This window comes from Ranitomeya imitator, chromosome 1 (assembly GCF_032444005.1).
Source record: "Ranitomeya imitator isolate aRanImi1 chromosome 1, aRanImi1.pri, whole genome shotgun sequence".
In the NCBI taxonomy this organism is placed as follows: Eukaryota; Metazoa; Chordata; class Amphibia; order Anura; family Dendrobatidae; genus Ranitomeya; species Ranitomeya imitator.
This window is the reverse complement of record NC_091282.1, coordinates 526,647,721-526,664,383: the sequence shown is the minus strand read 5'-3', so window position 1 is coordinate 526,664,383 and position 16,663 is coordinate 526,647,721. Positions and strand designations below refer to the sequence as shown.

The following is a 16,663-nucleotide window of genomic DNA, read 5'->3' as shown; positions in this document are numbered from 1 at the left end:
AAGAATCTTACTTATCTCGAGTCTGCCAAGCGCTTGAATCCTAGACAGGCCCGTTGGTCGTTATTTTTTGCTCGTTTTGATTTTGTGATTTCGTACCTTCCGGGCTCTAAAAATGTGAAGGCGGATGCTCTGTCTAGGAGTTTTGTGCCCGACTCTCCGGGGTTATCTGAGCCGGCGAGTATCCTCAAGGAAGGAGTCATTGTGTCTGCCATCTCTCCTGATTTGCGGAGAGTGTTGCAGAAATTTCAGGCTAATAAACCTGATCGTTGTCCGGCCGAGAAACTGTTCGTCCCTGATAGGTGGACTAGTAAAGTTATCTCTGAACTTCATTGTTCGGTGCTGGCTGGTCATCCAGGAATCTTTGGTACCAGAGAGTTAGTGGCTAGATCCTTCTGGTGGCCATCTCTGTCACGGGATATGCGTGCTTTTGTGCAGTCCTGTGGGATTTGTGCTAGGGCTAAGCCCTGCTGTTCACGTGCCAGTGGGTTGCTTTTGCCCTTGCCGGTCCCGAAGAGGCCTTGGACACATATTTCGATGGATTTCATTTCTGACCTTCCCGTTTCTCAAAAGATGTCGGTCATTTGGGTGGTCTGTGATCGCTTTTCTAAAATGGTCCATCTGGTGCCCTTGGTTAAATTGCCTTCCTCCTCTGATTTGGTGCCTTTGTTCTTCCAGCATGTGGTTCGTTTGCATGGCATTCCTGAGAATATTGTTTCTGACAGAGGTTCCCAGTTTGTCTCGAGGTTCTGGCGAGCCTTTTGTGGTAGGATGGGCATTGACCTATCTTTTTCCTCGGCCTTCCATCCTCAGACTAATGGCCAGACCGAACGAACCAATCAGACCTTGGAAACATATCTGAGATGTTTTGTTTCTGCTGACCAGGATGATTGGGTGTCATTTTTGCCGTTGGCTGAGTTCGCCCTTAATAATCGGGCCAGCTCGGCTACCTTGGTCTCTCCATTTTTCTGCAATTCTGGGTTCCATCCTCGTTTCTCTTCAGGACAGGTTGAGTCTTCGGACTGTCCTGGTGTGGATTCTGTGGTGGACAGGTTGCAGCAGATCTGGACTCAGGTAGTGGACAATTTGACCTTGTCCCAGGAGAAGGCTCAGCTTTTCGCTAATCGTAGACGCCGTGTGGGTCCCCGACTTCGTGTTGGGGATCTGGTTTGGTTGTCTTCTCGTCATATTCCTATGAAGGTTTCCTCTCCTAAATTTAAACCTCGTTTTATTGGTCCGTATAGGATTTCTGAGATTCTCAATCCGGTGTCTTTTCGTCTGACCCTCCCAGACTCCTTTTCCATACATAATGTATTCCATAGGTCGTTGTTGAGAAGATACGTGGCACCTATGGTTCCATCTGTGGAGCCTCCTGCCCCTGTTTTGGTGGAGGGGGAATTGGAGTATATTGTGGAGAAAATTTTGGATTCTCGTGTCTCTAGACGGAAACTCCAGTATCTGGTCAAATGGAAGGGTTATGCTCAGGAGGATAATTCCTGGGTTTTTGCCTCTGATGTCCATGCCCCAGATCTTGTTCGTGCCTTTCATGTGGCTCATCCTGGTCGGCCTGGGGGTTCTGGTGAGGGTTCGGTGACCCCTCCTCAAGGGGGGGGGTACTGTTGTGAATTCTGTGGCTGAATTCACTCCTGTGGTCACAAGTGATATTGCAGCCTCTGGGCTTCCTCCCTCAGGTGTTTTGGTGAGCTCGTTGGCTGCCTTGCTATTTAACTCCACCTGAGTCTGTCTTCCTTGCTCCTTGTCAATGTTCCAGTGTTGGATCTGAGCTACTGCATCTTTCCTGTGGCCTGCTGCTCTGCTAGATAAGTGTTACTTTGTTTTTGTTTCCGTTTTTTCTGTCCAGCTGTGCTATTCTCTTTTGCTGGAAGCTCTGAGACGCAAAGGGTGCACCGCCGTGCCGTTAGTTCGGCACGGTGGGTCTTTTTGCCTCCCTTTGCGTGGTTTTGCTTTAGGGTTTTTTGTAGACTGCATAGTTCTCTTTGCTATCCTCGCTCTGTCTAGAATATCGGGCCTTACTTTGCTGAATCTATTTCATTCCTACGTTTTGTCTTTTCATCTTGCTAACAGTCATTATATGTGGGGGGCTGCCTATTCCTTTGGGGTATTTCTCTGAGGCAAGTCAGGCTTGTATTTCTATCTTCAGGCTAGTCAGCTCCTCAGGCAGTGCCGAGTTGCATAGGTAGTGTTAGGCGCAATCCACTGCTGCTTTTAGTTGTGTGAGGATAGGTTCAGGTATTGCAGTCTACAGAGATTCCACGTCTCAGAGCTTCCAGCAAAAGAGAATAGCACAGCTGGACAGAAAAAACGGAAACAAAAACAAAGTAACACTTATCTAGCAGAGCAGCAGGCCACAGGAAAGATGCAGTAGCTCAGATCCAACACTGGAACATTGACAAGGAGCAAGGAAGACAGACTCAGGTGGAGTTAAATAGCAAGGCAGCCAACGAGCTCACCAAAACACCTGAGGGAGGAAGCCCAGAGGCTGCAATACCACTTGTGACCACAGGAGTGAATTCAGCCACAGAATTCACAACAGAGAGTGGCTCTGCAGCCGCAGGAGCCGTGGATTGCCCCAATAAACCAATAGGGCTTAAATAATCAGGACCCTGCAGGAGTCTAGTTAGAATAAGCTCAATCTTTGATGTTATTGCACCTCCTCCGGGTTGCATACGGCCATGTCTCAAGGGCAGTTCTCTTTCTAGAAGGAGACCCAGTCTCCCTCCTCCAGGAGCCTTCCAAACTTCACTGAGGCCGCATTCACATAGACCTTGTGACGGGTCTCAACCTCCTGAATAAAGCCATACCCTTGGCCCGACTCCATGTATGTAAGCTGACCGAAAGTGCAGCATCCGGCCATAGCACCACCTCCTGGTTGGCGCAACTTAGCCCAGACCTCCTTCTCCCTTTTCTTTTTCTCCTCCACTACACTGGCGATCCAGGACAGCTGGTCCGGGGATGGGAACAGACCTTCATTTAAGCATGCAGGATGTGAGGCCCCCTTGGATGCTTGGGCGCTTGCACCATATCTCCCCTCCAGCACATGGCAAGCTGTCGTACGCCCCAGGATCTCAGATTCCTTTGCCGCGGATATAACGTCGGTGACAGTAGCAAGCAATTTGGGATGGGCTCCAAGAGCAGACAATGGGGACGGGGTCTCACTCACTTGGGCCACGGGACGAGGCTCACTCACCACTTCAGTTGGTCGTCAGTGGATCATGTCCTCTGCACAGCTGTTGCTTTCTTCCGCAGAGGTGGTGTGGACTGATTTTCCCGGAAGTAGTCCCAGATGCAGCCTATCTTCCGGTACAGGCTCCCATGGTTGTAAAGGCTTCAGCCTTTCGGCTGACGGCCCCGGTCTCGATGGATGTCCAGGCTCTGACTCCACGGGCTCCTAATGTTGTTCGCTCTGCCCCACTGGACTCTGTCGCTTGCCTCCATTCGGATGACGTATGATTTCAGGTGGCTGCCAAGGTCCTCCAGCATCAGGTAAGGACAGTGTACCCCAGTCTTCGTTGCTTCGCGACATGGACCGGGCCCGACCTCTCTCCTCTCACAACTGCCACTCCAGACAGCTTACTCCTCCAGAGCCACATGAGCGATGCATTGCTGCCTGTGCCAGATCGTCTAGTGATACCGCACAGCCACACCCGTGACTCTCTTCTGGGCCCCACCCGTTCCAGAGTGGGGTTGCTTCCTGTCGCTCCTCCCATTCCTTTTCAAGGCGCCTCAGTAGGCGTGGGGGTAAATTTCTTTGGTGCATCCTCCGGAGATGTCACTCAAAGGATCTTTGTGCCACTTCAGTGCAGGCACACTCACGACAAGTACAGTGACAGTTATAGTCCTTTCCTTTGGTGCCACTCACCTCCGTCTTGTTCGCCATCTTGGTTGAGTCAGTCATTGATAAATGTTGTGAGACCAGCGGTGGACGCCGCGTCTGCACAGTTATGTCCCAGGCTGGAACTGCCTAAAGCCCATTGTCCTAGACTGAACAAGCTTCAGTATATCTATATACGGGTATTAACCCCAAATTAACCAGTCTTTCCTGGACTGATCAAAACTGACTTTTTTTCGTTCCACTAGTTCTGGAGTACGCAACTGATGAAGGTCTATGTTTGTGACCGAAACGTTTTGACGTATCACTCTCTGGGATTGAATAAATCACTTGTTCCTCATTAACATAAGTTGAGTGCGAGGTTTTCTTCTTTGTACATTGATAAATTTTCAGTCACATCCAGATTTTCGGCTATCTCCAGGGCATCCGTTCCTCCTGAAGTAATGGGAATTAGTCACATCAAACAGTCTCTCTCTTCTCTGCGTCGGCTTCACCGCCATATGGGGCAGTGAGATCATGCCGACTATGCCAAGTGAAGGAAGGACCAGGGGGTGCTAGAGTGGTAGTCATGGCCAGCAGTATTCCTTGTATGACTCCCTGGTCCCTTCCCCATAAAAGTTCACAATTCTTCGCTGTGTTACCTCTGTGTTGGCTTTCTGCATCATCTGGACTTGCCCGGTACGGGGATTGTTTCCTCACAGACGGCTCCAGAATAAAAGAGACACTCTCCGGGTTAACTTCAACGATCATTTCTTTACTTAACACAGCTTGATCAATTACAGGCACTTCAGGTAACACATGCAACACATCCTTCTCTGTCCCTGCTCTGTCCTTTCCTTCTTTGCATTTAGCCCCAGGTCAGCCGGCTTCTCTCGGTCCCACAGAGTCTATTCCATCTGGAATTCTTGCCTCACATGGGGGAGTCCCATACTGTTTCTTCCCAGTTTTAAGTACTGTCACCCAGGCAAAGATCAGCCACATCTCATGTGTAGTGACAGTGCTGACCTTTTTTCTTGCTCTGTGAGGACAGATTTCCTTCAGCTGCGTCCACAGCACTTATTTTCTTTCATGCTAGAGGAATCTGTCCTTTGTAACTGGTCTAGGCTGGGCCCCCCTTCTTCAACATTACGGGGCACAGTAACTTCTGGCTAAGCAGCCCAGTTAGCTGCACGGGCTCTCAGGCCCTGACTACAGCTAACTGAAAGCAGGAAGCTGCACTATACTTATTCACTGTGCCCCTCCTACTCTAACTACATGCTACAGTGCCCCCCTCTAATGCCCACACAATTGCCAAGCACTCCTTTTCCATCGTGGAGTGTACCATCTCTCGGCAATAGCTTCCTGCTCAGGTACAGGACAGGATGCTCCTGGCCCACTGCGTTGACCTGGCTGAGCATGGCACCGAGAACAAAGTCACTGCTGTCGGTCTGTACTACAAATGGCTGTGCAAAATCAGCAGCTCGTAGTACTGGGGAGCAGGAGAGCGCAGTCTTGAGTGCCTGAAAAGCGGTCTCGCAGGTGACTGACCAGTCTACCGCAAGTGGCAGCTGTTTCTTGGTGAGGTCCGTCAGGGGCTTGGCCAGGGTGTTGTAGTGTGGAACAAACCTCCTTTAGTACCCAGCGGTGCCGAGGAAGGACATCACCTGTTTCTTGGTCCTGGAGGTGGGCCAGGATGCGATGGCATCCACCTTCCCAGGATCTGGCTTCAGAACCCCCCGCTTACCTGGTGATCTAGGTAGAGGTCCTCGCTCATGCCCAGCTGGCACTTTTCCGGCTTGATGGTCAAACCTGCCCTTTTGATCCACCTAAGCACCTGTGTCAAATGCTCTAGGTGATCTTCCCATATGGAACTAAAGATGACAATATTGTTCAGGTACACGGCTGCGTACCCTTCAAGTCCCTGAAGCAGCGTGTTGACCACCTGCTGAAAAGTGGAAGGGGCATTCTTCATGCTGAATGGCATCACATTGGATTCATACAGTCCAAGCGGGGTGATAAAGGCAGAGCGCTCCCAGGGCCTCGTGGGTCAGAGGGATCTGCCAATATCCTCTGCTCAGATCCATGATGGTCAAGTACTTAGCCCCGGCCAACTGATCGCGCAGGTCATTTATTTGTGGCATAGGGAACATATCGGTGACTGTGACAGCCTTGTGTCCCCGGTAGTCCATGCAGAACCGGGTGGTTCGGTCCTTTATGGGGACGAGGACTACGGGCGATGTCCACGCGCTGTTGGATGCCTGGATCACGCCCAGCTTCAGCATCTCATCAATCTGCTGGCGCATCTGCTGCTGCACCTTGAGAGAGACCCGATATGCTGACCGCCAGATCCGGGGGGTGATCCCCGGTGTCCACGTGATGGACAGCCAACCCAGTCCTTTCGGGAAGGCTGCTGAACAGCTCCCGCAAGGGGCATAGAGTATCCGGCATCTGGGACCGTTGGTCCTCGGAGAACTGGTTGCCAACCTTCACGTCCTCAATGCATCCACCCACCTTGGCTTTGGTGAGCAGATCCAGGAGGGTTTCGGTCTCTCCTTCCTCAGGAAGGTTGCACACAGGGAGGGTGCAGGCCTCCCGTTCATGATAGGTCTTCATCATGTTCACATGAAAGGCCTTCCTCCTTCCACTGGTGTGGTCTAGGGTGACCAGATACATGACATCATTGAGCTTCTGGTGCATGAGGTATGAGCCATCCCAGACTGCCTGAAGCTTGTTCTGTGGTACAGGGACCAGTGCCCACACTTTCTGACCCACCTGGTAGGTCCTTTCACAAGCGTTCTGTTTGTACCAGCACTTCTGGTCAGCCTGAGCCTGGGCCATATTGTCCTGCACCAGCCGCGACAAGGCCGTCATTTTGTCCTGGAAGCGCACGAAGTACTCAATGACTGACACTCCAGGGGTGGCCAAGTCTCCTTCCCATGCCTCTTTCAGCAGAGCAAGGGGCTCTTGTACATGCTGCCTATACAGGAGCTCAAAGAGGGCGAACCCCGTTGAGGCCTGCAATAGTAGGTGAGGGAGATACCGCTCTCAGTTGCTCCCGAGGGAGTCAACCAAAATCCTAAGCATCTACTTGAGGGTGCCATTGAACCACTCACACAGACCATTAGTTTGCGGATAGTACGGACGGGCCACCAGATGTTGCACCTGTATTTGCTTACAAAGGGACTCAGCTGCGACATGAACTGGGTCCCTCGGTCAGTGAGCTTTTCCTGGGGAAATTCCACTCTAGAGAAAATCTCCATTAAAGCGGTGGCCACCTTGTCTGCCTGAGTGGACGACAAAGCTACCGCTGCCGGGTACCGAGTGGCATAATCCACTACCGTTAGTATGTAGCATTTCCCGGAGTGACTGGGAATGGACAGCGGTCCAATGAGATCCACAGCCACCCTCTGGAAAGGCTCATCAATGATGGACAATGGCACCAGTGGGGCTTTGGGGCGCCGCCTCGCCTTCCCCACTCTCTGACAGGTGTAACACGGATGGCAGTAGGCAGCCACATCGGTCCCCATTTTAGGCCAGAAGAAATGCTGGGCTAGAGCGGCCTTTTTGTTAGCGATACCTATGTATCCGGCCATCGAAACCTCATGTGCGATCCGCAACAACTTGCCCGGAATGGATAGGTACTACTAACTGTCAGTCCCTAGGCCACACCTCTAGTGACTCTTGCTGAACCAACACCTGTACAGCCATCCCTGGTCCCAGACCACCCGCTCGAGGTCTGAGTCCATGAAAGGCTTTGCCGCCTGCTCCTTAAGGGCCTTTAGGCTTTCGTCGGCCTCCAGCGCTGCCTGAAACCCCTAACTAGACATGGCCAGAATGAACGAAACTGCCACGTCTTCTGTAAGTTCCCCGGAACCCGTCTCCAGGCCTCCCTCTGGCTCAGCCGCCACTTGCTCGGAAGGGGGAAGGCTGTCAGACCTCTGTGAGGCACCTTGGGTTCCAGCACTCCCACTCCTGGTGACAGTGGTCACGACCGCTGTAACCCTGGGTAGTGTCTGCCTTCCCTCGGCCTCCACACAAGTCGCCAAGTCAGTTGGAGCAGCCTGGTCTCCTGGCATCCCGGGTGTGGGGACCTCCTGCCCTGGGGCCTTACCTGGAAGCTCCACCTCTCCTTTGACAGCCCCAACCCCATTGACACGTTCCCCTTCCTGCAGCTGCGCAGAACCCAGCAGCTTTGACTCATCTAGCGACCCTACAATCCCTTTGGCAGCCCCTCCCACCAATTCTGGTTTTGGCTTGCAGCTACCTGCCCCCTACATCTCCCTCCAGAGCACACTGTCTCATCACACCTGGGGGCATTCTCACACCTTCCTGTGTCTTGTGGCTCTGTCTCATCTGCACACGCTGCAAGTGTCCTGTCAGTGCAGGAGTGATTCTCAGCCCCCACCACCCCTCTTGACGCAGAAGGAACAGGCAACACACTTATAACATTGCTAGCAGTAGAGAAATCAAGACACAGTGGGGGACCAGGACTTGGGGTCTCAGTAGCCGCATACTGTGACACTAGCCACCAGAAATCAGTCCCAAGTAAAATACTTAGGGGAATATTCACCAACATTCCCACCTCCCTCATTCCCTTCCCTGTGCCCCAGTCTAGATGAACCCTTGCAACAGGCAGTGCCGGTTCGACGCCTCCAATCTCGGAGATGGCGGGGGGTTTTCCGGGTAACAAGTCCTAAGGGTACACCATCTCAGGCCACACTAGGGTCGGTGTCACGCAGTCCCATAGCGGCGGCTTGGTTTACAGTGACGGACTGGTAATTGTCATGGGACCTCCTACGATTTCTACCCACACACGACAGGGGACGGTTTTGGGAATGAGGACGGGGCCTTGAGGCGCAGGGGACACATGGCCCTGAAGTGTCTGGGTTGGTTGCAGAGGTGACACCTCCTGGGTTCTGCCCCTGGCCTGAAGTGTCTGGGTTGGTTGCAGAGGTGACACCTCCTGGGTTCTGCCCCTGGCCTGGAGAGGGAAACACAGGGTGGCACCCCTTGCGTTCTAGGGGCTGGGAAAATGGGCAGGATGAGTCATATCCCCTCTCCAGGTGCTGTGAGCAGCCCGCTTGGCTTCAGGGGCCAAGTTATTGGCATATTTATCTGCCAGGGCGGCTGTAGCAGCGGCCCCCGCAATGATGCAGTAATTAATGCAAAAGGAGCCCTGACCAAGTATTGAGTGCAGTTACTGAACATACATTTCAGTAGGCCAACATTTCAGATGTTATAATCATTTTTTCAAGCTGGGATTATAAAATATTCTAATTTACTGAGATAATGACTTTTGGGTTTTCATTGGCTGTAAGCCATAATCATCAAGTTTAACAGAAATAAACACTTGAAATAGATCACTCTGTAAGAACTCTATCTAATATATCAGTTTCACTTTTTGTATTGAAGAAGTGAATTAAACTAACTTTTTGATGATATTCTAATTTTTTAGATGCACCTGTATATCAATAATAACTCTACGTCAACATTGAGGCAGATTTTTGAAGAGAGCAATATTGACCATTCTCTTTACTGGCAGGAAAAATATAACTTATCTTATGGAGATTAAGAATGATGTCAACAAGCAATATATTTCCTGTTATGTAAGCTAATATGGGGCACAACTTTTTCATCAATTAGAAACTCATTCCAAACAGGTAAATAGGAATGTCCAACTTGGTGAGGTAATTACTCTTCAAGTAGGTGATCTGCTCTGGTGTGACGGTGTCTATGTTGTCTTTACGCCCTTGGTGTTGAGTATGGTCCGTCCTCTTCCCGTTCACCTCTATTTCCCTTTCTGCCTCCATATCTTGATGATTTGGAGAGGAGAGCATCCATGCCCCTTTCAACTTCCTGAGGTGATGTGCAGGTAATAACCTCTCAGTTTTCCTGGAAAATTCTTAGTACAGCAGGATATTGGAGCATGAACTTCTTTGACGGGAACAAAGTTGGGTAAATTTTGCCAAAGGCTCTCCTGCTTTTGCCAACATCAGCTGAGTGATCTTTAGATAGCAAGAGCTTCATTCCTTTAATTGTCAAAGTCTGGGATCTTTTCTTGTCAGCTCTCATAATGTCTGCTTTTTCATTCAGGAAAGAAATATATCTTGGTATCGTGTTAGCCAGTAAATAGAAAAATATTTAGAATTGAGAGTCCTCATTGGTTGATACCTTTTCATGGCTAACTGGAAAGATGGTAACAAATTGCAAGCTTTCCAGACTACACAGGTCTCTTCATCAGTCAAAGACTAAAACAAATTCTGAAGAATCACATATTTATGCACAACATAGCATAAAAAAAAGGGAAAAACCATGGTAAGACAGGTGACATGAAGCAGAATTACCATGGGTGATAAACAGTTATGTCCATAAATATTGGGCCAGTTCTTAGATAAGGATTGTTTTATTGTGCTCTAACTGCAGGAATGAATGTGTCGCACGGATTTATGTCATTTTACATCAACTAAGGAACTTGCCCCTCAGACCATGTGGGGTCATCACAACAGAGACCCTAATCAGAGGACAATAAAACAATCCTTATCTAAGAATTGGCCCAAAATTTATGGACATAACTGTTTATCACCCATGGTAATTCTGCTTCATGTCACCTGTCTTACCATGGTTTTTCCCTTTTTTTTCCTTTTTTTTCCTATGCTATGTTGTGCATAAATATTCTTCAGAATTTGTTTTAGTCTTTGAGACCTGTGAGACCTGTGTAGTCTTGAAAGCTTGCAATTTGTTACCATCTTTTCAGTTAGCCATTAAAAGTTATCAACCACTGAGGACTCTCAATTCTAAATATTTTGCTTTTTCATTATAATCTAAGAATTTCATTATAACCTGAGGTGGTCTTGACCCTCGACTGCAGGGATCCGATTGGTAAGAATGTAGGTCAGGTCCCACTCTGTATGCTCTTTCAACTCTGCAGCTATGGCTGAGGTCCAGTGAAAGGGGCATATCGCTCTCACGCTCTCACAAAGATGTTGTAATTCTGAGGCAGAGACTCATTCCATTAACTCTACTAGTCTCAAATTACTGCTTCTAGATCTGTTCTCTAGATCCTCCACATTTTTGCTGAGGTGGTTAGATTCTGCAGAGAGTTCTTTAAGGTGAGTATTCATTTGCACATTTTGATGTTCCAAATGCAGGACCCATTGTTCCAGCTCCTCAATTCTACTGGTGTGGCCCCTTAGCTCTCCCTGTAAACAGTTAAGAGCGGTTTTAATGGTCTGCTCCAGAATCTTCTTAATATCAGGAGTAGAAATGGGTGAAACCATGGATGTTTGGGTCCCACGGGTTTGGCCAAACATTTAAAAAAATGTTTGGTACCTGAACTCGAACGTGAACCCCATTCAGATGAATGGGGCACCTGAACATCTGTTGTTTCCCACGCTGTCATCTGCGAGACAAAAATAAAAACCAAAGTGATACCTTTCTGCTGACCAATGCCAATGTCCCACTGTAAAAGACCAAAAATAATAAAACACCATATATCTCACCTGTCCGCCGATAATCCATTAATGGGCATGACCCACTGCAATCTGGATGGCGTGAAGAGCAGTCACATCAGTGATGCGACCGGTCTGTACACCAGCCTGAACACACTGAGACAGGAGCGTGAGAACACTCCTGCAGTGTGTTACGCTGATGTGAGAAAGGTCACCGGAATTCATAGCTGATTAATCCAGGTCATCTCACTTACTGCACCACTCGCTGAGTTTCCCATAATTCAAGCAGTGCTGTAAATGAGGTGACCAGGGGTAATCAGCTATGAACCCCGGTGACCTTTCTCATGTCAGCACTACACACTGCAACGCTCCTGTCTCGGTGTGTTCCGGGTGGCATAGAGAGAGAGGTGGCTTATTTTTTGTGAATAAATGTGTAAAAGAGGGTGGAGAGTTTTTATTTCAGATAAAGGACTTTTCTTGCTGTGTCTTTTATAGCAATCTTAGTATTGGGTTAGTAATGGGGGCGTCTTAGAGATGCCTCTTCATTACTAACCCTTGGGCTTGATGTCAGCGGCCATAAAACAGTTGATATCACCCCCAAACCTATTACCCCACTTGCCACCGCACCAGAGCAAGTGAGAAGAGCCGGGCAAAGTACCAGAGTTGGCGCACCTAATAGAAGAGCCTTTTTGGGGGTGGCTGTGGGCTGGTGTCACCGTACAAGGTAAGTGGGAAGAGCCAGGCAAAGCACCATAATTGAGGCATCTAATAGATGCGTCTTTTCTGGGGTGGCTGCAGGCTGCTATTTTTAGGCTGAGTAGGGCCATGGCCCCTTCCCAATCTAAGAATACCAACACCCAGCTGTCTGCTTTAGCTTGGCTGATTGTCAAATATGGGGGCACGCCATGCTGTTTTTTTACTTATTTATTCAAATAATTAATAAATACACCCCTCTATTTCTGATAACCAGCAAATATAAAGCTAAGAGCTGGGAGTTGCAGCATGTAGGTGTTAGCTTTACCTGCGCTGGTTATCAAAAATAGAGGGGAATCCAAGCCACTTTTTCAAAAAATGTATTTATTTATTGCACAGGTGCCAGGAGATGAATACTCTCATCAACGTATGCCTGTTGTTGCTGCTATCAGTGAGAACAGATGTAGGATAATGAGTAGTACTCTTGTCAGCTGACGCTGCTTAGAGCTGCTGGCTCACAGACTGTCCACAATGTGGGAACTGCATCGCGCTGATTAAACTTACCACCGATCAAAGCCGCCGGTGTTTCTCGCTTTGTCACACAGATGACAGCATGGGAAAGACCTGATGTTCAGGCAGCGGAACCCAAACAGTAACATGGACTTCCTGGAGAAGTCCGTGTTCGTGGTCTGTTCACGTCTTGTTGTTTCCTTCTGCACCGTATGTAGCAGATACCGGTCCATAGAGGGGTAGGGCATGTTTGTTGAAGTTTTTACTAGTTGATAGACTAGTTTGGACCGTTTATCAGTGTTTATATCAGGCTTTGTTGGAGTCAGGTGTGGGAGCTCTCCACTCTGCATCCTACATCACCAGCGCCGGAACCGGAAGTCTGTACATGGAGCTCCTGTGACTACCTTGTTAAGTAGCTGAGTGAACCGATCTACCACAAAATATATATTACTTACAAACCCTGAAGCTGGAGAACCTCATGGATGATGTGAATCAGTGTTTCTTACCTTTTTGTTTGTTATTTTAATGTTCTAGCAATGAATGCTAATTTACATTTTTTTTTTTCAGAGTGATCTCTTGAGCCGTCCCAGGACCATCTTTACACAACAGCTTGATTATGTGAATTTCTATTAAATCACAGAAAAGACAATGAATTTTAACAAAGTCAAATGTGGACATATTTGCCATGTCTTAAATGCTTAATCTTGGATGTAATATGTAATGAGGAAATTGCTTTACCTATATTAATGTTACGGCTCGAGCAAACAACCGTATTATCGGTCCAAGTGAGATCTGACAAAACATTGGATCGTATCCAGATCAATGTTGCGTGATGAGGCTGTGCACATGTCCTAATTTTTTTCTCAGACAGAGCCAGTTTTTGGATGACACTTGGCCATGCATGTCAATGAGTATGTGGGGAACCTTGAACTGCACTCGGATGACATTTGAATGCAGTCCCATTTCCATGGACTGACACAATGAGAAGATTGAGACATTTTTTTCTTCATCTTCTTCTCATGCAAAGAGAATTGGATCAAGCTCTGATCAGAGTATGATCAGAATGTGATTTGCATAATCAACACGATTATACAGAAGAAGAAACATACGGTTGTCTCCATCTAGCCTTACTGAAAGGAACCTGCCAGCAAGATCAAGATTTTAGACCCCAAACTATCATCATCTATTCAAAGTCTCTATAATTGTTGATGTCAGTCATACCTTTGTTCTATAAGTCTGTGGCTCCGTTTTATAGAAATCTATTGATGAATTTTCATGCATATGATCCTTAAGAAGACTTGGCCCTGCACTTATAGCTCTCTGGCCTCTCTCCTCCTTTCTCCACCAGCTGCCAAGTTCTGCTAGCGATCATCTGTGTATTGCTCCCCCTCAAGTGCTGCCATTCCCGGTGCGAGCAGTGCACGCGCAGTTCAATAGTCCAGTTTGAATATTAACTATGCATGCGCCACTCCAAAATGGCCCTTTGCGTGGGAAAGAAGGAAAGAGGTCTGAGGCCCCTACACATATGGCTCACTTACATGAAAATTTACAAATGGAATTCTATAAAACAGAGGTGAGGACTTATAAAGCAAAGGTATGGCTGTCAATGTTAAAGGTAATGTAAACAGATTATGTTAGTTTGGGATCTAAAATGAGTTGACAGGTTCCCTTCAAATGTGTAATTTCTGCTAATAATGGTAACAAATCTCATGCTGTGCCATATGTATTATGGTACAGCTAAGTCAAGAAACTTTGAGAAAAGAGGAAATATTTAGCGAATGTACATTTATGTAATATCCAACCATTTTTGTGTGGGTTTATCTGCTGTAAAGACTCCATCCTCTGCATTAAAAGTGATGCAGCTACCTGCTAACCTGAAAATACACTCATGGACGAAAGTGTTTGCATCCTTAAAATTGTTCCAGAAAATTAAGTTCTTCTCCTAGAAAATTATTGTGTACTACACGTTTTGCTATACACATGATTATTTCCTGGAACAACCCCCCCCCCCCCCCCCCCCCAAAAAAAAAAACAAAGAAAAAAAGGTTAATTGCACATAATTTCACAGAAATCCCCCCAAATGGTTCGGACACAGTTGTTGGCATCCTCAACATAATATTTAATTGCACACCCTTTGGAATGAAAAAACAGTAGTTATTTGTTTCTTATATCCATCAACAAGCTTCTTACACCTCTCAACTGGAATTTTGAACCACTCTTCTTTTGCAAACTGCTCCAGGTTTCTCATATTTGAATGGTGCCTTCTCCCAACAGCAATTTTAAGATCTCTACACCAGTGTTCAATGAGATTTCGTTCTGGACTCATTGCTGGCCACTTCAGAACTCTCCAGCACTTTGTTTTCATTCATTTCTGAGTGCTTCTTGAAAAATGTTTGGGGTCATTGTCCCGCTGGAAGACCCATGACCTTGGAAGCATACCCAGCTTTCTGACACTGTTCTCTATATTGTGACCCAAAGTTCTTTGTGATGCCTTACACACAGACAACAAATTACCGAGGTGTGAGCAACAATTTGGAGATGAAAAATAAATATTTTTCTATACAGGTGTCACTAAAGCGGCTAAAAACACACATATAGACTCCCCAACAAATCTCACCTATACAGGTTTCTTCAAGGGGCTATGGCTATAATGAATTGTGAAAATGGAGTGCTGGAGTTTGATTCAACTTGATAGGTTCCAGGGAAATCCCAATCAGGAAACCTATATAAAATGACCAATAGGAGCCCCACTTAGCATGGACCATTCAAAATTCTAAAATAAAATAGTGCATAGAGGCTTGAGAATTAACCTATCTCCAAATACTCATAGGTTTGTTCAAGGTTTGGAACAGTTATTGATGAAAGATTTTGAAAGATTTTGGTTCTCAAGTCCTCAGACAGTTCTCTTCTCCTCTTTCTGTTCTCCATGCTTAGTCTGACACACATAGACACCCAATGCAAACATTGAGTTAACTTCTCCCCTTTTTATCTGATTTCAGGTGTGATTTTCATATTGCCCACACCTTGCCACAGATGAGTTTGAACAAAGTTGTTTACCCACAGTTTTGGAAAAATGCCAAGAATTTTGTCAGGCCTATTTTGGGGGTTTTGTGTGAAATTAAGTCAAATTTGACATTTTCTGGAACAATTTCAAGGGTGCCAACACTTTCGGCCATGACGGTATATTGATATTATGCCATTTTCTCATTCAGACCCAAGCTGCACTTTCTTAGGTAATATTTTTTAGATGTACATTTGTATGCAAATATGTTGTCTTTTATTTATTCAATACAGTTATATTAATAAAGTTTAGATTCAGTGTTTTAATTTTGTATAAATCCAATTCAGTACATTTTCTATGCTTTGTAATACTATTCCTGTTATTTTGTATTTTTTTTATTTAATATGCTATTGATTTATATTTTAGAATTAAAATGTATAGGAAATGTTGATTCTTCACTCATCTTGTACTGTTTTTTGTTTGGATTTGCTAGAGATTATCGTCACTGTGCAGACATTCACTTGAGTTAAGAATTTGTCACCAAGACACGCCAATGTAGTTATTAAAATGCAACTGATAGATGTTATAAGGAACCCAAGTCTGTGGATGCCTTTTCTGAGCTCTCTCTCAGGACTTTTTGTATCTCTTTTAGACTATTACTAAAAGTAAGCAATGGATTTTGGATGCAATATGCAGCTAGAGGCTTTCTTCTGAATTACTCATAGTATAGTAGGTTGGCCAATATTTTAGCTACTGCATAAAAAGTCTGGAGTCTCCTGTATAAAAAAAAAATAATAGATGATAATTCTCAATTTTTTTCTTTTAGAATTAGACATTTGCATGATAAATAGTAGTCATCAAATGGCTGCCTGTGCGACTGACCTGCCAACATGCAGCAGTATCGCTTTATAGCCAATTGTCAGATTGGGTGGAGAAGAGAACCATGGCACAAATTCTTTAACATCCACTCATTGCTTGTGTAGGTTTTTTTCGCCAACAATCCTGGATATATAGCTGTCATTTTCTCATAACAGATTCCATTTAGTTGTAGATGGCAGCATACATGCCAACTTTAGAGATGGAACCGTAGCATAGGAATATTTAAGTCTTGCCCTATTCCTGCCTGGGGACACTTATGTTCAGGAGGTGTTTAGCTAAAATTCCTTCTAGACAATCGTGGTCGAA

At 46.5% G+C, this 16,663-nt stretch overlaps 1 protein-coding gene across 1 annotated transcript in view; it reads left to right on the top strand.

Annotated features, from left to right (window-relative positions):
* SUSD1 (sushi domain containing 1) overlaps positions 1 to 14,486 on the top strand; it is a 466,537-nt gene extending 452,051 nt beyond the window's left edge. Inside the window, exon 24 of the mRNA XM_069767010.1 lies at positions 13,045 to 14,486. The gene's annotated coding sequence lies outside the window, so the exon portion shown is untranslated. The remainder of the gene's footprint in view (positions 1 to 13,044) is intronic.
* Positions 14,487 to 16,663: the final 2,177 nt, after the last annotated feature.